A 20949-nucleotide genomic window follows, 5' to 3' on the forward strand; every position below is an offset into this window, starting at 1 on the left:
GGGTTCTCGGATTTATCGACCTCACGGCCCTGCGAAAGCCTTTCTCCAATCATGGGGTGAGGCAGTGACCTCACGGGCTTTGCGTTTCTCCCATTATTTGACCTTGGGCGACTTTAACGTACATCTTGACCAGATGGATTCCAAGGACTCATTGGCGTTCTTTGATATCCTTCAGCTCGCTCATCTTTCACAATGGGTGACTCGGCCGACCCATCAAGGGGGCCATATTCTTGACCCTTTCTGCTCTAACTTTCCTATTACAGCTGTTGATCCCCTTCCAGTCTCCTGGTCTGATCATCACCTGACTTTTTTCTCCTGGGAGGTGGCCTCAGCTAGCATATCTACCCATGCCTCCCGTAAATCAGCATTTAAAGAATTGAGCCTTCCAAATTTGCAATGGCCCTGACCGCCTGTAGGCCGGCACTTCCACAGGATTTGGAAGGGAGCCTTCTGGCTTTCACCAACTGCATTTCGTCTACTATGACTACCCTTGCTATACCTACTTCGGCTAGGTGCACCAGGAAGACTCCTTCTAAACCGTGGTATACCGCTGAGCTGACATTATTAAAACAAGATTGCAAAAAACTGGAACGCTCCTGGCGTCTCAGCGAGTACTGCCCAGTGGCAATGGGCACTCTTAGACGGAGACAAAAAGCCTATTACACTTCATATCTCCCAAGCCAAAAAACACTATTATGCTGTCCGTATTGATCAGGCACAAAACAACTCAAAGGAAATCTTTGCAATTGTACAGAGCTTTATGTCACCCATAGCACAATCTTGCTCTCTCCCGGCCACTGATGCCTGGTGCGACAGGCTGTCTAATTTTTTTATGGACAAAATTTGTGTGATTCAAGCAAGCTTTATACCGTGTTCAACTGATTCTGTGTCGTCCGCCTCTGCTCCCGCCTCCCTTCAGCATTCTCTGGGTGTTTTTTTCCAATGTAGATTTGCCTAGTACCCTTAAAATTTTGAAGGGATTGAAATCAGGTTCGCCCGCCGACCCCTGCCCTCCCAGATTAATGGCGGCAGTAGCGGAGGATATTAATCCTGAGGTGAATAACATTATAAATCACTCTCTCCGTGAAGCTCGAGTCCCAGACGGCTGGAAGCAGGCTAAAATTCTTCCATTATTAAAAAAGCCTGCCCTCAATCCTTTGATTCCTGGGAACTTAAGGCCCATTTCTCTTCTGCCTAGTCTTGCCAAAGTCTGTGAAAAGGTGGTGAATAGACAGTTGACTGAGTTTGTGGAGAGGGCTGACATTCTTCATCCAGCTCAGTCGGGCTTTCGGCCCTCTTATAGTACCGAATTGGCTTTGGTGGAAGTATCTGAGGCTATTCGAGAGTGCCTTGATGTCGGCGGGAGAGCAGCATTAGTGCTGCTCGACCTGTCGGCTGCATTTGACACGGTTCCGCACTCTTTGTTGCTTGACCGACTTGTGGAGATTGGTCTATCGGGGTCAGCAAGGGGCAGGATTAGGTCCTTTCTGGAGGGTCGGGTGCAACAAGTCTGGCTACCACCGGCAGCGTCTGCCCCTCAGCCGGTTACTACTGGGGTCCCTCAGGGGTCGTCCCTTAGCCCCCTTTTGTTTAATATATATCTTACTCCTCTAGTCGTGTTGGCTGAGGCTTTGGGGGCAAAGGTGATCGCCTTTGCTGACGACACCCAGTTACTTTTCACCTGGAAAAAGGAGGAGGAATCCGTGGCCTCCGTTCAATTCTGCCTGTCTTCGGTGTTTAAGTGGCTTGTGGGCGCCCAATTGAAATGTAATGAAGACAAGTCGAAGATCCTCTTGTATGGCAATTTTCCCCCTGGTTTTAGAGATTTGATATGGCCGTCTGACTTCCCGCCACCGTCCTCTAGCAGTAGCACAGCGAAGAATCTGGGAGTTTGGTTTGAGGATAATCTTATCTTTTGCCTCCCAAGTCAAGAGACTTTCAGGGTGTTGCTTTGGTCTCCTCAAAATTTTGAGAAGATTTCTTCCACTTCTCCCACGGCTGGCGAAAGAGGCAGTTGTCCGTGCGCTCATTCTTTCCCGCCTGGATTATGCTAATGCTCTTTATGTGGGGATTCCGGCATACTCCCTTAACAAACTCCAGGTGGTGCAAAATGCGGCGGCTCGGCTCCTGTTAGAGATCTCCTTAAGAAGCAGTATGCGAGGTCATCTTCACTCTCTTCATTGGCTTCCCATGGCGGCCCGGGTGAAATTAAAATCTATTACCATCGCCCATCGTGCTCTGCATGGTCTTGGGCCAACTTACTTTCAGAAACATTTCTCCTTTTATGTTCCAGGGAGACGGCTACGCTCCTCCGCTCTTCTTCTGGCAAAAGTTCCCTGTTTCTTCCGGCGCAGGCTTGGTGGTTGTTCCCTCGTCGTCATGGCGACTCAGGCATGGAACGCCCTTCTGTTTGCACTTCGCAACACTAAAGATCCTGTGGCTTTTGAAAAATTGTTAAAAACATACCTCTTTGTTTAGTACTGAAGAGCATCTTAGTCCCTCTGTGCTTGCGCCGGGACACTCCTTGGAGTAGCTGTGCGTGTTAGAAAATTATATAACATAACATACCATGTGCAATTTGACTTATAATAATAAACTAAACGTCTCAATATGGATTCCAAAGCAATACCACATCCTCCTTCCCAGTTCAGCAATACCTTCATCCTTTTTAAAAGGATGTGTGTTATCCTTTTTGGGTAATTTCTGGTATATCATGTTCCAGAAAGTCACTTATAAGCATCTCCTTTCCCTCTCTCCCTTATCATTCATGTACTATATGGGGAACATCTATTACAACGCAAGCATTACATTGTAGTGCCTTTGCAACGCAGTCAGTACCACAACTGCGATATTACGACAAGTTCCATTACAACGCAAGTCATTACAACGACTTGCTTTAGGGAATGTGGTGTTGGACTGGTGTCGGATTTTAAGTACAACTCCTTCCCTACTGATACACTGACTGGAGTTGGAATAGTAATTTAAACTATTCCAAAGTCCAGCGCTTCCCTAAAGCAAGTTGTTGTAATCAATCAATCAAAATCAGGGGAGTATCAAGTGCGCTACTCACCCGTGAGAGTCTCAAGGTGCTGGGGGGTGCAGCTCAGGGTTAGCCGAAAAGCCAGGTCTTGAGGCTCTTCCTGAAGGTGTGCAGGGTGGGGGAGTGTCTGATGTTGACTGGGAGTTTGTTCCAGGCTTTGGCTGCGACGTAGGAAAAGGCTCCTCCCCCGGCTCTGGTTCTGCGGGTGCGTGGGGTCGTTGCTAAGGCGAGGTCGGCGGAGCGGAGGTTTCTTTAGGGTGGGTGGAAGGAGATTCTTTTGTTGACCTATTTGGGTCCGATGTTGTGGAGGGATTTGTAGGCGTGGGTGAGTAGCTTGAAGGTTACTCTCTTCTCGATGGGGAGCCATTGGAGGTCTTGCAGGTATTGGGTCTTGTGCTCGTGTCGTGGGGTGCCGAGGACGAGTCTGGCAGCTGTGTTTTGGTTGGTCTGGAGTTTCTGTAGCAGGCATTTGTTGATTCCCATGTAGACTTGCTCTGTAATGGAACGCGTGGTAACGACAAAGTCGTGGTCTTGGCGCGTTGTTAAGCCACGTGTAGTTTTGGCCTGCGTGGTAACAGATGCTATTCGTACAGCATAGTTCTAGCCGATTCACAAAGTTCTTTTCTCCATTAGGTCTCTTTCTAGCCTGGGGAATTTCCCTTATCGTGGCCAGCTGTCTTTTGGCTAGTACCTGAGCTAGATCAGTCATTCTACCCTCTATTTTCCTTAGATCTAACCATGAGGCCCAACAATCATACCTTGGGCCTATAGATACTCATGTTGCCTGTTGAGTGTTTGATTAATCCAGTCATTGTAGAATCCAAATGCAATTGGACGGAGATGTCCACAATATATGTGCTAAACTATGTTTTATTTAACAAATTTCCACAAGATTCCTTGCACAGAAGCAGTAAGATGCAGGCTTCTGCTAGTTTGCTGCTGCTGTGGAACTTTACAGCTTCCTCATTATGAGCTTGAATAAAGTATTAAACCATCTTGTGTACTGAAACCGAGAAAAAAGAGGTAAACTTAACTCTGTATATTTATTTCCAAAAGAGAAAATATTAAACTGTGAATCCCTCTGTATGAGGAGACATTCTCATCATCTGAATAATTGATTCACCATATTTGTAACAGCATATTGATCACTTATGCTTTAGCAGTGCACAGTCATTATTTATTCTGGGAGTAATGGCTCTTTTGTCTTTCAGCAAATGTATTTAGAGTAGGGCGGCTGCATAATTTGGGTTTTAGGGAATGCCAAGAAGAGAGGAAGGCACGCCTCAGCCTTCGCTCATTTAGTATACTGTGGACACAAGAGAATTGTATGGTAATCGGAGCACATTTCTATGTTTAACACTGATCATCAGTGATGTGAGCATACCTTGGTAGGTCAAAGCACAAATAAATGTGGAAATTTGTGTTTTTTGTTCCCTTGAATTAACTGTACTTGCTACTCTAGCTCTCAAACCAAGCAACCTGCAGCTCTTGTTGATTACACGGGGGAGGCGGTGACTTTTCAGCGTGTCCCAGTGTTTTTTGCAAACGGAACAATTGATGGACAGAATGCGGAACAATGCAAACATTCACCCCCAGTCACAAAGATCTGGGTTTAGTCCATCGTTCGGACCCAGCCATATGTAAATAGATCTTGACTCTGTTCCTCATGGGGACAATCCAGCCCGAACTGCCAAGCCAGGTGCTCCCTGGACCAGAAACAAGCATCCTGGTACCAGTTTAGGGGCATCAGCCCTCATCAGCCTGTCTGGCTTGAATCCAGTGGTCAGTGAGCTGGGGACCCACGCCTGGGGGCATACCCTTCCCACTTAGGAAGACAGAGCTTTTGCTCATCAGGGGGACCTAGCCATATGCAAATCAGTCTTATCCCATGGGAACAGTCCAGCCCGAACTGCCAAGCCAAGTCCTACCTGGACCAGAAACCAGCATCCCAGGACTGGTTTCAGGACATCACCCCTCATTGGTCATGCTGGCTTGAATCCAGTGATGCAGCAAGCACAGGACGCAAGTCTGGGCATACCCTTCGCACTTCGGGCGACAAATGAAAAAGGAGCAATGGATGGACGGAATGCTGAACAATGCAAACATTCACCCCCTGCCAAAAAGATCTGGGTTTAATCCATCGTTCTTTTGCTCACCACACCACCCCAGTTTGGACCCAGCCATATGCAAATCAGTATGGACCCTGTGCCTCATGGGAACAGTCCATCCCGTGCTGCTAGGCCGGGCCCTCCCCGGAAACAAAGCATCCTGGGACCGGTTTCTGACAGCACACTGCAACTTACCTGCCTTTAGTTCTGATGGCAAACGTTAAACTACAAGTCCCAGCATGCTTGTTTGCTGTTCGTTGAAACTCCACACTGGCTGATATTCATAGTAAGCAAGCACAGGGAAACCATCTAAATACGGTTCAGTGAAGGCAAAGCATTGCTCCCTTTTCAGCCTCGCAATAACCAACTGTGACTCGTGTCTGAGGCTTCTAGAAACATTTCCAAAACCATGTGTATCTTGCCCCAGTTGTACAGTATGCCGAGAGGGCGGCTTTGTTTTGTGCCGTGTGGTGCTGGAAGCTCCGGTCCTCACGGGGATAGTGCCAGTCAGCCGGCTCTCTGGAGGTGATGGGCATGTTTCTAGCTTCCCTCTCGGATTTATTTCCTTCATCCGCCGCCCACAAACAGAGCGCAGCTGCTGCGCCGAAGCGCGTGCGGTTTTTTTCTTGGAAAAAGATAGAGATTTGTCCAGACGGTCTGCCCTTCGGGGGATTCGCAGGAGCACTGCAGAACATCAGTGTGCGTGCGGCGCTGACCTCTGGGAGCTGAGGCGAGCAGCTGGAGTGAGAGAGGGGGGAGCGCGGGGCTTCCCGCCTGAAGACGGCGCGGGGCTGACCTGTGGAGGGCGCTCGGACGGGGATCTCTGGGAGCTGGACAGGGCCCGGCTGACCGAGGGAGACCGGGGACCTTCTTTCCTGCAAAGGGTGCAGTACTGTCCTCTAGGAGAGCGCTCAGTGCGGGGCCTCTGGGAGCTGGCGGGGAGAGGTGAGATCGGGGACTTTCACTCCTGCAGACGGTGCAGCGCTCAGTGAGGGGCCTCTGGGAGCTGGCGGAGAGAGGTGAGACCGGGGACCTTCACTCCTGTAGACGGTTCAGCGCTGACCTCTAGGAGGGCGCTCAGGGAGGGACCTCTGGGAGCTGGCGGAGAGAGGTGAGACCGGGGACCTTCACTCCTGTAGACGGTTCAGCGCTGACCTCTAGGAGGGCGCTCAGGGAGGGACCTCTGGGAGCTGGCGGAGAGAGGTGAGACCGGGGACCTTCACTCCTGTAGACGGTTCAGCGCTGACCTCCAGGAGGGCGCTCAGAGAGGGACCTCTGGGAGCTGGCGGGGAGAGGTGAGACCGGGGACCTTCTTTCCTGCAAAGGGTGCAGTACTGTCCTCTAGGAGAGCGCTCAGTGCGGGGCCTCTGGGAGCTGGCGGGGAGAGGTGAGATCGGGGACTTTCACTCCTGCAGACGGTGCAGCGCTCAGTGAGGGGCCTCTGGGAGCTGGCGGAGAGAGGTGAGACCGGGGACCTTCACTCCTGTAGACGGTTCAGCGCTGACCTCCAGGAGGGCGCTCAGGGAGGGACCTCTGGGAGCTGGCGGGGAGAGGTGAGACCGGGGACCTTCACTCCTGCAGACGGTGCAGCGCTGGCCTCCAGGAGGGCGCTCAGTGAGGGGCCTCTGGGAGCTGGCGGAGAGAGGTGAGACCGGGGACCTTCACTCCTGTAGACGGTTCAGCGCTGACCTCCAGGAGGGCGCTCAGGGAGGGACCTCTGGGAGCTGGCGGGGAGAGGTGAGACCGGGGACCTTCACTCCTGCAGATGGCGCAGGAGCTGCTCCGCTCTGACAGCGTGTTTGTATTTTTGTGGGGGGGGGGGGGGGGGGGGGGAGGGAGAGCAAATATCAATCCATGAAGACATTGCTCCTCACTTCCACCTTTTGCAGAAAAAGATAAACACATTTTTCATTCGTTGTGTTTGATCCGCAGAGGAAGAGCCTGTCCCCTGGACCACACGACGTGTACAAGCGTGGACTGGACCCCCGGCAGCTGCTGGTGATGCTTCCTGGAGGAAGGACCTCTGAGGGTGTGGCTGCTGAGCTGCTGGGTACCGCTGGTGAGTCCTTCAGTACATTGTCTCTAGCCGTCTTGTGTTGTGTCCAGCACCCCTGTACGGCATGCTGTACTGCACAGCAGCTCCTGCCCTCCTCTGCTCGCTGCTCTGCATACCCTCTCAGACCCTTCTTATTCGCAATTCGCATTAAAAAAAATATTTTAGTCTCCATCCTGTGTTTTTTTATAATGCAGCGCTCCTTTTCGAATTGTCTTTGTTATAGTTATTTTTGCTTTTTGGCATCCACCAAACGCTTCAAGTTCAGGAACCGATGACTTTGTCGGTACATCGGTCAGCCCCGGTCTGATTTGTGCTGGCTCATGCTTGCTGCGTCTCCTCACCAGCCTTCTGTATAGTTTGCAAGCGCCGAGATAGCTCAGTCGGTGAATGTAATAGTATTGGTTTAATGGTTGAGTCTCAACTCTGGAACCGGGAAGTATGAATTCAATCCCCTCATTCCCCTCTGATAGCATGTGTGATCCTGAGCTGCCCCATCTGTCTGCGCCTGTGCCCCCAGCTTCTTACTGTACTAAAACGGTGAATGTTGAGATATTGGCAAAAAAGTCCTACAGTTTTAACCTAGATCGACATGTAAACACAGTAACAATGTTGTGTGCAGTCTGCAGCTCACAGGTTTGAATCCCAGCAGTGCCGACTCAGCCTTTCATTCATTCAATGAATGCCTTTCAGTTAGGGTGTTATATTAATCGCAGTTCCTCTTTTGGTTCCAAGAAATACCAGTATTAACACACGAGAACCTACGTTGAACAGTTACCAAGTATAGTTTTGTGTTAAAAATACCCATAAACCGACCCTTATCGGCGGAGTTGCAAAGTATTCTGCACCGGTGGGGTCCTGTTGTAAGTTCATGCACTAATGAAAAGGCGAGGTCGCACAGTTGGTTGAAGCCGCTGTTTTTTTACTACATTTGAGTGCTTGGAAATGTCGACTTGACCGTTCATCCTTATTTTCATGATGGATCAAGGTCCATTTGTTAGGACAAATTAATAGCTGCGTCATATAGCGCCATGAAGCCGAAAGGCAGCGATCGCTACCTAAACATGCCAGTTGGCCACCTGCCATGATTGAATACCTGAAATTAGAAATGTGGGCGGGCCCCCGTTTTTTTGGTACCGGATGTTTTAGTGCCGCTTTGCTTCCTCTTGTGGGGTAGAGTTCGAGGCTTGTGCTGGGAGCCGCTGCCTTGTGGCCACGAGGCCGGAGCAGGCAGCGCGCTCCTTGGACTCTGGTTTCAACGGGTGCAGCGAAGCCATCGTCTCATCAAAGCCTTTGTGAAGTCTGCTGCCTGATCCTCATGAATTATATATCAGATAATCCTGTTTCCACTGGGAGGTGGGAAATGCGCATCCAGTTACTACTTCAAAGAAAATTCTGCATTTAAGCACTCTAGAATAATGCATGTAAGCACCCTACAATAATATATACCCCATAAAACCATTTTTACAGGGAAAGAACTCCATTAATTGTTGCTTTACTGCCAATACAAATTTTTCAGCACAATGCTTTATTTTTATTTTTACACCATCGTGTCAGACTACCCCCACCCTGCCCCCTTTGTCCTATTTATTTTTTTTTTTTTTAACTCAGGACAGGGACTGAGTGAGTCCCTCAGTCCTTAAAATGGCAGCCGCAACATTTCTATTGATGTGATGGCCTGTGAATCAGATCTCTAGGAGCCGGCTAGGTCACGTCCTGAAAACACTAACTTTTGAATCTTAATTTAAAAAAAAAAAAAAAAAAAAAAAAAAAACAACTTAATGGATTTACACAATCACAGAAAGTAGGCTTTCTGAGAAAAGATCTATCTTTCTGGCAAATTTGGTGTAATTCTGTTCAGCTGTTTTTAGGTCGAGCCTAGAGGCAGCGTGCATTACTGCTCTGCGAGGCATGCTGTAATGTCTCTTGGAAGTTAGAAGACGCCACCACACGCCCACCGCTTGTGATTGGTTACTTAGTCCGCCTTTCTAAATGCCATTGTTTTGGTTTCGTGAATAGAATACATTTGTCCTGCCTTGTGGCTGTTTTGTTTCTGCCCTGGCGTTTGCACCTACTGCATTGAGCCTTTCGATATGGGCCATATGTTTTGGTACCCGCACTACTTTTTCTTTTGCCTCTGCTTGTTTTTTTAATTTCTGGTTGTGTTTTACTTTGCTCCTCCTCCTCCTGTTGTCCGCATTCCCTTTGCTTCCGCCCCCCTCCCGTTGTCCGCATTCCATTTGTCCCCACCCCCCTCCCGTTGTCTGTGTTGAACATGTTCCTGCCCCACTCCCGTTATCCATGTTGTTTTTCTTCCCGCCCCGTCCCACCGTACTTTTGGTTGTTCTTTTATTCTCGTTCCTTTTAACAGTAGGCACAGAGACAAGTCAAACTTTCCAATTTTGAAAAGATTTCCTGAAACGTTGATTTTCTCAAATCAGAATTAAAGTCAAATTGGAAATAATGGAAGATAAACACAACTTTTTGTTTAAACATCCTTACAGTACTTCTTACGACTATGCTACAGGTTGTCATTCCGAGGATGTAAAAGAAAAAATCTTGAAGGCATTTTACAAAGTTGCATAGCGTATTATGGCCTTGTTAAAGAGCATGTCACACGAGATTCATCCAACAACAACGTAAAAAAACAGCAGCACATAAATCCAGGAAATGTTGTGCAGATTAGAAAAACAGTCCAGTTTTCCCAGGCCCAGGAAGACACAAAGAGACTCTGAAACCTGAACAAACACTGCTGCAATTAATGTAAATGTGAGCTGGGGGAGGAGTCAACGATGCATTGTGGATGTTAGCAGTATTAGTTGTTCAGCTCGACTTCCTACAATTCATTTCTTTATAAAACCATTTCATAAGGCCTAAACCCTCCCGCTGAAGGTTAGACGCGGCGCGGTAAGACACACAGTGCGCCTATTTACTTATTAACCGTGTCCAATTGTCTGTCTCACACTTTTGAAACTTTTAACTCGCTGTGTTTTTATATCTTATTTTCTCACCTCCTAGCTTCTGCAAGCTGTCTCCGTTCCGCTACGGCTTGTGCCGCTTGAGTGGAGGGACTTGCTTTGCATAATGATCCTACTTCCACCGTAAGTGAGTGTTTAGTTGGTCAGCGTTCCAGACGCTGCTGCCCCTTTTCCCCATCCCCCTCTTCTTAAAAACCAGACGCAGGCAAGCCCGTCTGCGTTCGCCGCGCCTGGCCGCCGCCGGACCCCCTGTTCGTTTTCCCCTTTGCCTCCAGCTCTACTTGCACCCTCCCCTCTCCACCTGTTTACCCTTATTCTGGCCCATACCAATGGCAACCCAACACTTCCTGGGCACAGAACTCAGGGCACTAAACATGGTCCGTCCTCTTCAGAGGTTCACGATAACCTCCCCGCCAGTATGTCCTCCCACAGAAGAGGCATGAAACGCTCTAATTAAACCGCTCCCTCATTCCAAACCATGCCCAATCAACCCCGCAGACTGTAATCTGACTGACCAATCTAAACAATTAACGGGGTTATATTGTAATGCCTGTTCAATTCCAAGACATTCTCTTGAAATATGGAGCCTGTTAGACTCTGAAAAGCCTGACTTATTCTTCGTTACCGAAACCTGGCTCCATGAGGCCGCCCTTCCCGATATTGCAATCACGTTTCCCCCCTGACTATCAGCTGATCAAACTTGACAGAACAATAAGAGGGGAGGCGGCCTAGCAATTGCATTAAGGGCCAACTCTAAGATTAGGAGACTGGAAACCTTTCTCTTGGAATGGGGTGAACTCTGTATTTTCAGAATAGAGAACTCTACCAAGGGAACTTGGAGAGGTGCCTTAGTCTACCGACCCCCCCCCGGCACTAAAACCAACTTCACCAACCACTTGATGGAGACTATTGCACCTCACGTATTAGCGGCCGACAACTTTCTTCTAATCGGTGATTTCAATTTTCATACTGAACTTCTAACTCACACAAACATCTACCTACAGATTTCCAGTCTCAATACTCCGGGTCTTTGTCAATTGGTAACCAGGCCCACCCATTCAGCAGGTCATACTCTTGACCTCCTGTTTACCAACACCCCTCATATCAAAGTGGAGCCCCCTATCCCTGTCCTCTGGTCAGACCATCACTTATTAAAATTCTCGCTACAGTATGTCTCCACTCATAGCAATGCCTGCAGAGAACCGAAATGGAGCAGACCCTAGAAGAAAGTTATCCTAGCTACCTTTTCTTCCCACTTCGGCCCTCCGCCCTCTAATAACACCGACAACATAAATCTTGCAGTTGAAACCTTTGAGAAGGCAATCACCCAAGCCCTCGACATTATCGCCCCCCTGACCATAGTCAAACACAAGCTTAAAATGTCACCTGGGTTCACTGAAGCCTTAAAATCTGACAAACGGGCAAGTAGGAAAGCCGAACGAAAATGGAGGAACTCTAAAAGCACTGAGGACAAGCAGGCATATCAATCTGTACATAGACACTACCTAGACAATATTAAAACAGCCAAAACAAATCACATAGGTGACAGAATAAATAAGGCCGCCAACTCACACAAAGAACTTCACAAAATATTTAAGAAATTTACTAGTCCCGCTTCTTGCCAGTCTGAATACCCTGATCCACAGGCTTGGGTGGACACACTGTCCGCCTTCTTCGAGGAAAAGAATAACACTATCCACAGCCTCTTTCCTAACCAGATATGTGAACATTATCACCACCTGTCCGACTACGATCACACACCCACCTCAATTTCTCTAAGTTAACTCATCATATTCACAGAAGAGGATGTTAGCACGGCCTCTCTAAGGTCAAATCAGGCTCCCCAACCGACCCAATTTCACCTCACATTTTGTCCATTATCGGACTAGCTCTTCTCAAAAGCCTCACTGACCTCTTCAATTTATTCTTAAGTCACGCAACGGTTCCCATAAAATGGAAAGCAGCTATAGTCAAGCCTATTTTAAAAAAAAAACTACCTCAGACCCTAAGGAACCCAACAGCTATTGGCCCATTTCTCTTCTCCCTTTTTTGGGGAAAGTCCTCGAGTCCCTAATCAATAAGCAACTCAACCTTTCTAGACAGTAACAAATTGTTGGACTCCTCCCAATCAGGGTTCCGGGCGGCCCACAGCAGGAAACCTTCGCTGATCGAGGTAGTTGATAATATTAGACTCACCCTGGACGCCGGACAGTCAGCCATGCTGGTCCTACTCGATCTATCGGCTGCCTTTGACACCATCTCCCACCGGACTCTAGTGAATCGACTGTGGGAGTTGGGAGTCAGGGGAACTGCCTTAAACTGGCTCAGGAGTTACTTAACTGACCGTTCATTGACGGTACACATTGGTACCCTCGCCTCTCGTAGCCAACTGATAGATAAGGGTGTCCCCCAAAGTTCCATCCTAAGTCCTACGCTCTTCAATTTATATGTGGCACTCCTAGCAAGAGTGATCAGATCTCATGGGTTCGATACTGTGTCGTACGCAGACGACATGCAACTACTGCTCACTCTCGGCCAAGATTTAACTGACACCAAACTCCGATTCATAAAGTGCATGACCGTCATTAATGTCTGGATGCTAACTAATCATTTGCAACTCGATACCAGCAAGACGGAGATCTTCCTCTTTGGGAAAGCCCAAGCTCTATGGTCCAGCGACTGGTGGCCTCTCAATCTCGGCCCCTGTCCTTCTCCCAAACTGGTGGTCCGTAACCTTGGAGTGAAGATCGACAACAACTTGTCGATGAAAGACCATGTTAATCATGTTACGGGCATCTGCTATGGTCTAATGCGAAGTCTTCGCAAGATCTTCCAATGGATCACAGTTGCATCTAGGATGCCGCTGGTCCAAGGCCTAATTACCAGTTGGCTCGACTACGGAAACGGCCTCATGGCTTCCATTAATGAAGAGCTTTTTACCAAACTGCAAGTGCTACAGAACACTGCCACCAGACTTGTATTAAATCTACCATCATGCTCTCCATCAGCACCAAGTCTGAGAGCACTCCACTGGCTTCCCATTAGGAAACGTATCCGTTTTAAGATCAACTGTCTTGTCCACAAAACCATTCATGGAAACGGGCCATGCTATCTTGCCAAAATAACGTATCTGGTACCAACCCACCAGAACCCTTAGGTCCTCAACCAAATATCTCCTTACCCCCTTTAAGATTCGCACCGCCAGGAATGGATGGCGGAAGATCCTCCTCTCACATTGCCCCCACTCTGTGGAATTCGCTTCCACTGCAGCTACGTATGGAAACCGACCGCAGACCGTTTCGGAGAAATTTAAAAAGCTGGCTGTTCTGATCTCTCTTTCAGGCCAGGCGTCGTCTCTCCTTCCCGTCTTTAGGGTTTCTTGGTCAGCGCTCTGAGACCCACGGGTGATATGTGTGCTTAATAAAATCCTATGACTATGACTATAAGCACATGTGATCCTTTCACTTAATAGCAAGGATTTACCATATAGAGTGGACAAGGATATCGAGTCTGGGGCTGGACAAAGGCCTTCTTCGCAGTTCACAGCCCTCAAAAGTGTTGCTTTCCGCCTCCTCAGTAGAAACAGAACAGCATTAAAGTTCTGATCTTACTAGGACTGACGTGTAGGTTAAAGTCATTCCATTTTAGAGCTCCACAGAGGATTTCAAGAGGATTTACTCACACTTTACTACTTTTGTTCCCGCCCCCTCCAGTTGTCCGTGTTCAACATGCTCCTGCCCCCTCCCGTTGTCCATGTTGTTTTTCTTCCTGCCCCCCTCTCGCCATACTTTTGGTTGTATTTTTTTCTGCGGGTCTACACGCTGCGTTGTCAATCATAGCCCACGGAGGGCCGTTCGCAAGCGGGTGGTCCACAAGTGCCGCGACCTGCTCAGAGGAGGCGCCGAGTCTGCTACTCACACCCTCTTCCCTTCACTTGTGGCGGCCCATGAGGTCCCTCCCCCTTCCCCCGTGGCACACCACTGTTAGTGCTTAAATGCTGAACAGAGTCAGCAAAAGGCATTGGCAAAGTCAAAAGGCGAAACCTATCGGCTTTGCCAATGCTTGTTTTCGAAAACACTTCCTTAAATTTCTTTATCTCTATGGGAATTTGCTTGGAGAAAACACGTTTGGGACCTCCTCCCCCCTCTTTTTTTCTTGCCTCCCCACGTGGCAGATAACCACAAAACATTCCAGAAAACAGCTGAAGTGGGTGAGCTTTTTTTTTCCTAAGAATGTTTTGTGAATCTTCATCAAATGGCACCATAGTTATTACTAAGCAAAAAAACGCCCCTCCTATGGAAATTCTGACCTCACTATAGCTACACAGTGGCGAACCCCACTGTGTAATATATCTATATTCATCTGTGTAGTTAAAGTTAGGACATAGTTTCCATAGAAAATTGGTTTGCTAATAACATTGACTTCTATCAATCAGGCGGTTTTAGGCGCGCTACTCACCGTTAGGGTCTCAAGGCGCTGGGGGACGGGGGGGTTGAAGGGGTGGGGGGAGCAGCTCTGGTCAGTCGAAGAGCCAGGTCTTAAGGGTCCTCCTGAAGATGTGTAGGGTTGGGGGCGCGTCTGATGTTGATCGGAATTCGTTCCAGGTCTTGTCCGCGATGTAGGAGACCGTTCTTCCACCCGTTCTTGCGCAGGGGTTCGGCGAGGGCGAGGTTGGCAGATCGAGGGTTCCTCTTGGGTACTTGGAAGGAGATTCTATTGTTGAGATACTGGGGTCCGGTGTTGTGGAGGCATTTGTAGGCGCCGGTGAGTATCTTGAAAGTTACTCTCTTCTCAGCAGGCAGCCAGTGGAGGTTACGCAGGTGTTGGGTGATGTGTTCGTGTCTCGGGATGCCGAGGATGAGTCTAGCTGCGGTGTTCTATATGGTCTGGAGTTTGCGAAGCAGAGATTTGTTGATCCCAGCATAGAGGGCGTTTCCGTAGTCCAGTCTGCTGGTTATGAGTGTGTGAATGAGGGTCTTCCTTGATTCCGGGGGGATCATTTCGAAGGTCATGCAGAGGGTGTTGAAGCAGGTGGAGGTGAAGGCGTTGACCTGTCGGGTCATGGAGAGGGAGGAGTCTAGTATGATGCTGAGGTTTCGGGTGTGGTCCACGGGGGTGGGAGGGGCTGCCGAGGGCGGTGGGCCACCAGGTGTTGTCCCATGCAGAGGGGAAGGGTCAGAGGACGTCTGTCTTCTCAGAGTTGAGCTTCAGGCAGCTGCTGCTCATCCAGGATGCAACGTCCTTCATTCCTTCCTGGAAGTTGACTCTGGTGGTGATGGGGTCCTTGGTGAGGGAGAGGATGAGCTAGGTGTCGTCAGTGTAGGATACTATGCCGAGTCCGTGCTGTCTGATGATGGCGGCAAGGAGGGGCCATTTAGATGTTGAAAAGCGTGGGGCTGAGCGACAATCCTTGGGGTACTCCGCAGTTGATTTCCGTGGGTTCGGAGAGGAAGGGTGGCAGTCTGATTCTTTAGGTTCTGCCGGTGAGGAAGGAATGGAGCCAGTTGAGGAGCGGTTCCCTGTATGCCGGCGTCTTGGCGTCTGGCGGTGAGTGTGTGGTGGGAGATGGTGTTAAAAGCTGCAGAGAGGTAGAGTAGGATCAGGGCTGTGGTGTGTCCTTGTTCGAGGAGAGTGCGGATGTCATCTGTGGAGGCGGTCTCGGTGCTGTGGTTGCTGGGAAATCCGGATTGGGAGGGGTCAAAGATGAAGTTCTCATCAATGAATTTTGTTAGTTGGACGTTGACGGTCTTTTCTGTGACTTTGGCCGCAATGGGGATGAGGGAGATGGGTCGATAGTTTTTGAGTTCTGTGGGATCTGCTGAAAGTTTCTTAAATAGGGGTGCGTGGTTCCAGTCGTCGGGAAAGATGCCTGTTTCGAAGGTGCCGTTGATGGTGCATTGTAGTCTCGGAGCGATGGTGTCGGTGGCTCTGTGGAAGATGTGCGGGGGGCTCCTGAGTGGATGCCTTTCATGGTCGATGTGGTGTCTTCGGTGGTGACTGGGGTCCAGGAGAAGATGGTGGACAGGCTGGCGTTGCTGGAGGAGGGAGTGGTTTCGGGGTCAGGTGTCTGGTCGTTGAAGTTGTCGTAGAGGCCTTTGATTTTCAGATGGAAGTAGGAGCCGAGCTTGTTGCAGGGGTCCTTGGAGGGGGTGATGTCTGTGGTTTCGCTGGGGGGTTTGGTGAATTTCTGGATGACGCTGAAGAGTTCCTTGGAGTTGGCGAGGATTTTGTTCTGGATGAAGGTCCTTTGGTGGATTTGATGCGTTGGTGGTATTCTGTCATGGCGTTCTTGTAGGTGGTGTGGTCTTCCGAGGATTTACTGTTTCTCCAGTTCTTCTCGAGACGTCTGCAGGTGCGTCTGGATTCTTGGAGGTCGGTGGGGAACCAGGTGGCCTTTCTTGGGCTCTGTGTGTCGGGGTTACATAAGGGTGCGAGCTCGTCTGCGCAGTTGGTGATTCATCTGTGAAGTTCTTTGGCTGCGAGGTTGGCGTCTGTCGAGGTGGTGGGGGCATCGCGGTTGAGGGTGGAGTTGAGCTGCTCCTCGGTGACTTTGCTCCAGTTTCTTCGTGGAGGGCGGGGTGCAGGTTTGGGCGGCATAGGTTTGTTGATGTGGAAGTGTACGCAGTCATGCTCAGTCCATGGGGGTTGCGTGGTGTGGCTGAAGTGGATGTTGTTACCTCCTGCAAAGCTGGGGTTGAGGGTGTGTCCTGCCTTGTTGGTGGGGGTGGTGAAGAGTTGTTTCAGTCCGAGGTTGTCCAGGAGGTTGGTGAATTTGGGGTCGCTGAGGTTGTCGAGGTGGAAGTTGAGGTCTCCGATGACCATGTATTCCATGGAGGCGATGGTGTGGGCAGCAATGAGGTCGGCGATGGTGGTGGTGAATTCCGTTTGAGGTCTGGGAGGTCTGTAGGCGAGGGTGCTTCTTAAGGTTTTTTTGGGGGTGGTCTGTATCTGGAAGTGGAGGTGTTTGGTGGTGGGCGGGCTGTCGCTTGAGCTGGAGGTCGTGAGTCGGAGGGAACTCTTGTGTGCGATGGCAAGTCCTCCTCCTGGGCGGTTGTGGCGGTCCTTCCTTTGGATCTTGTATGCGTCAGGAATGGCGGTGGCGATATCAGGGGCGCAGGTGGAGTTGGTCCAGGTTTTTGTGAAGAAGGTGACGTCTGGCAAGAGGGTGTCGAGGAGGTCCCAGATATCTACAGCGTGTCTGTGCAGTGAGCGCACGTTGAGGAGGTTGCACTTCAGGGCTTCGGTGGTGTTAGCGTCCAACGTGGGGGCAGTCGCCGTGGGGGTGCGGAGGGTGGTGAAGGTCTGGTGGCAGTGGCGGCAGGAGAACTGGCCGTGGGTGGTGCTCGGCCTGGACAGCTGGCAGTTGTTCCTTCCAGAGTTGAGTGCGAGGAGGGCAGCCGAGTCACAGAGGAAGGTGGTCGAAGATCCAGGGTCCCTGTCGTTGGTCGCGGTTGGGTCGCGGACGGGCGCATACGGGCTTGCCTTTGGCTTGCCAGCAGTGCAGCGGCCGCCATTAAATATGAAGGGGGGTAGGGAAGCGCAGCTGGGAGCGGAAACCAGCAGGGGGGAAGGGCGGCGAAAACGGGCACAACAACGGTACAGGTACGAAGAGACAGTACCAACAGTAAAAAAATAGGCAAATTACAACAGAATACACAAAGACAGAAGAGGAAATTTACAGGCACAATTTAAACAATTTTAACAATTTAAACAAAGACAGATAAAAAATGGGCACAAACACAGGACAGACCTCAAACACATACCAGCAACTAGGTGAGCGGGGTCAGCGGCAGCGGCACAACAGTGGATCTGCTGGGGGAGGGAGCAGGTCTCTGACCAGGAGGATTGACGATTCTTCACAAAACTTTATGGGAAAAAACGTTCACTCCGCTCCTTCCTTGAAAGTTTCAGGGTGATCCGTCAAGCAGGGGCTGAGAAAAAAGCGGGTCCCAAAATGCAATTTCCTCATGCAGCTGCCATAGGGAAACTTAGATACCACTTCAGCCTAAATGGCAAAAAGAAATGATACAAAAAATCAGCACAAAGCTAGATATCTGCCTAGAAAGCATGCTTTTTGAGATTTGGTGTAAATCTGTTTGAGTTTGATACTGATCGGCGGAGGGGGCTTTTTTCCCGGCCATCCGCCTTGCTGGCTAGCGAGCAAAAAGCTCGTACGAGTCCCGCAGGTGCTCGCTTTCTGATTGGCAGGCCGCCACATGAAGAGTAATGTTGGCAGCCACCATTACAGAACACGGGGACTCTGCAGAAAACTAGAAAAGGAGGAAAAAGGGGGCATGGTAGGAGTACCCTGACCCTATAGATGTTAGCCTGAGGCTGGACGCTTGCGGGAGTCCTCACGAACCTCTTATTCGTGCAAGAAACCCGCAGGGGCACAGGGGTCGCACTGGCTACCATGGGAATGGAAAACGATTTCCAACCAAAAGGAGGCATGGGTGTTTATGGTTAGTTGGCCGTAGATGGACAGTTGGCCCTGTGGCCAACCCACGCTGTGCATGGCTTAAGCATGTGCATGGCTGGGGTTGGCCACAGAACCAGGCCACAGGCCAGACCCTGCGGCCAACTCCAGGCTGCGCACGGCCAAAGTCCATATGAGGCTGGGGGTGGCCACCCACACAGGTGCAGGGCCTGGTTTAGGGTTGCCATCGTTTAAAACCCTAGAAATTCACTGAAAAAAACAAAGGCTAGAGTAACAACATAGTTATGTATGGTAATAATATCATATTGTACATTTTAAAAAAATGTAGAAATTCACTGGAAAAAAAAACCCCACAAAGATTAAAGTGACGTTATTACCATACCTAACAATAACTTTGACCACATTGGCCTTTGTATTTTTCAGTGAGTATATACATATATTCACTAAAAAACAAAAGTTGAATTGGCATTAAGGTTAGGCGAAAATGTCTGTAATAACTTTACATTTACTGAAATTCACCAGTTCTAGTTAAGAGGAGGTGGTATAACTTGTGCCCTCACCATGTGCAGTGTTGTCATCAATGGAGTCATTTCAGGTGTCGCATTGATGTTATGAGTGATGTCATAGAACATGTCATGAGTGATGTAATATGTAAGGTAGTAATGAGTGCATGGCAAGGGCGCAAGTTATACTTACTTCAGTTAACTATAACTGGTGAATTTCAGTGTTTTTTAAATTTAAATGTAGCATTTTAGCTGACATGTTCACCGAACTGTAATGTCATGTTAACCTTTTGTTTTTTCACTTAATACATAAATATAGATAAATGTATCGCACAGTCCCGTTCGCCAGTGTGTAGTTCTAATTAGGCCAGAGTTTCCGTAGGGAGATCGTTTTTTATGTTGCTAATTACTTTGGCAGCCTTTAGCGAATTTTCACAAAATTTTCCAAAAAACGTTCATCTAACTCGGATCTTTCCTGGAAAGTTTCGGGTGATTCGTCAAGTGGAGGCAAGAAAATGGAAGGGCTCCAAATTGTTGGTTTCCTATTTTATTTCCCGTAAGAAACTTCTGTCTCAGCTAGAGAAAAAAACAGCGGTACAAAATTACTGTGAAAGTCAATAGATCTTACCTATGTGATATCTATTGCCTTTGTCAATTGTTATTTTTCACATGCGCATGACCTATTGTCTTTGACATTGCTTGCTTCTAATACATCTTGAACCTAATTTGCTTCAAATGCCTGCAGGCCTGTGTTGATGCTATACAAGCAAACAATAAGATGGAACACAGGATCCACAGAACCACACAGTGTTTGAGAGCAAGAAGGAGTGTGAGGAGAAGTAGAGGGGAGAACCATACTAGGGAGACATCTAGAAAACACATGCAGTCTCATGAACTGCTTCATGAAAAAGAAAAATGAGTTCTTGAAAAGCAGAAACAGATGGAACCATAGAATGTGTCAATCAGCGAGGTATTAAAGAGGCTAGGCTCCACAGGAAGGTCAAAGACCGGTTAAAACAAATAAATCCAGCTAATAGAAATCAAGTAAATGTGAGTGATGAAACATAAAGGCAGTGGTAAGCAGTGGGTGGAACGCATTCCTAGGTAAGCTTTCAGCATATGTCCAATACGTGTTTGTAACAAGAGAGTCTGGTAGGCTTAGACCTAAAAATAGGTATATGTGGACATTTGGTCCTGCAGGAGTCTTGTATTTAAAAAGTGGCCAAGGGAGTTTTTTTCCCCGTTGTCCTTTTCAGTCCAATTGGACCAGTACTGGTCCTGCAGTACCAAGTTACCTGAATGGCTGGCTGCTACCTACAGAAAAATGTTGCAGTCGCCATTATAGGATTCGGCCCCAATGTCCTAGAAATGTTTCATAAAAAAGGTATTATGGCAGGGTAGAGAGAGAGCTCTTGTTGGGGGTGCTGGAGGCCAGAGAGACCCAGGACCCAAAAATAAAAAAATCGTGCCACCGGTACTGCAGTTCTTCCACGGCACCCAGTGTGACCCTCCCGTGGAGTAGTGCAATATTCCCTTGGGAGTCCCTGCTCAAGCTTTACTCCATGGTACTGCGCAGGCTTGTACGGGGAAGCTTGCATGGTACCATGGGGTGAAGCTTAAGCTTAAGCGTGGTGGTGTAAAAAAATGAAATACATTAAGAAATAAAATGGGATTTGGAGTTCCAGGGGATGTTGTCTGCTTGCAACGGGGGGTTGGATGTCCACAGGGGGATTGCTGCAGGGCCAAGCTGAAGGCTGTGTGCAGCCGAGGTTTCAGGCCAGGCCCTGCGTTTAACCTCCCACTGCTCACAGCCGAAGGCCATGTGCAGCA

General features: G+C 49.0%; 1 protein-coding gene across 11 annotated transcripts in view; it reads left to right on the forward strand.

Moving 5' to 3' along the window:
• The window catches only part of POMGNT2 (protein O-linked mannose N-acetylglucosaminyltransferase 2 (beta 1,4-)), a 166793-nt gene that overhangs the window by 110872 nt on the left and 34972 nt on the right, over window positions 1-20949 (forward strand). For 5 of the 11 annotated variants that reach the window (XM_085630617.1, XM_085630607.1, XM_085630610.1 and 2 more), the window contains one exon: window positions 7081-7207. The gene's annotated coding sequence lies outside the window, so the exon portion shown is untranslated. The other 6 variants (XM_085630612.1, XM_085630616.1, XM_085630609.1 and 3 more) reach the window with 6 other exon arrangements.

The sequence above is a fragment of the Triturus cristatus genome, chromosome 10 (assembly GCF_964204655.1).
Source record: "Triturus cristatus chromosome 10, aTriCri1.1, whole genome shotgun sequence".
In the NCBI taxonomy this organism is placed as follows: domain Eukaryota; kingdom Metazoa; phylum Chordata; class Amphibia; order Caudata; family Salamandridae; genus Triturus; species Triturus cristatus.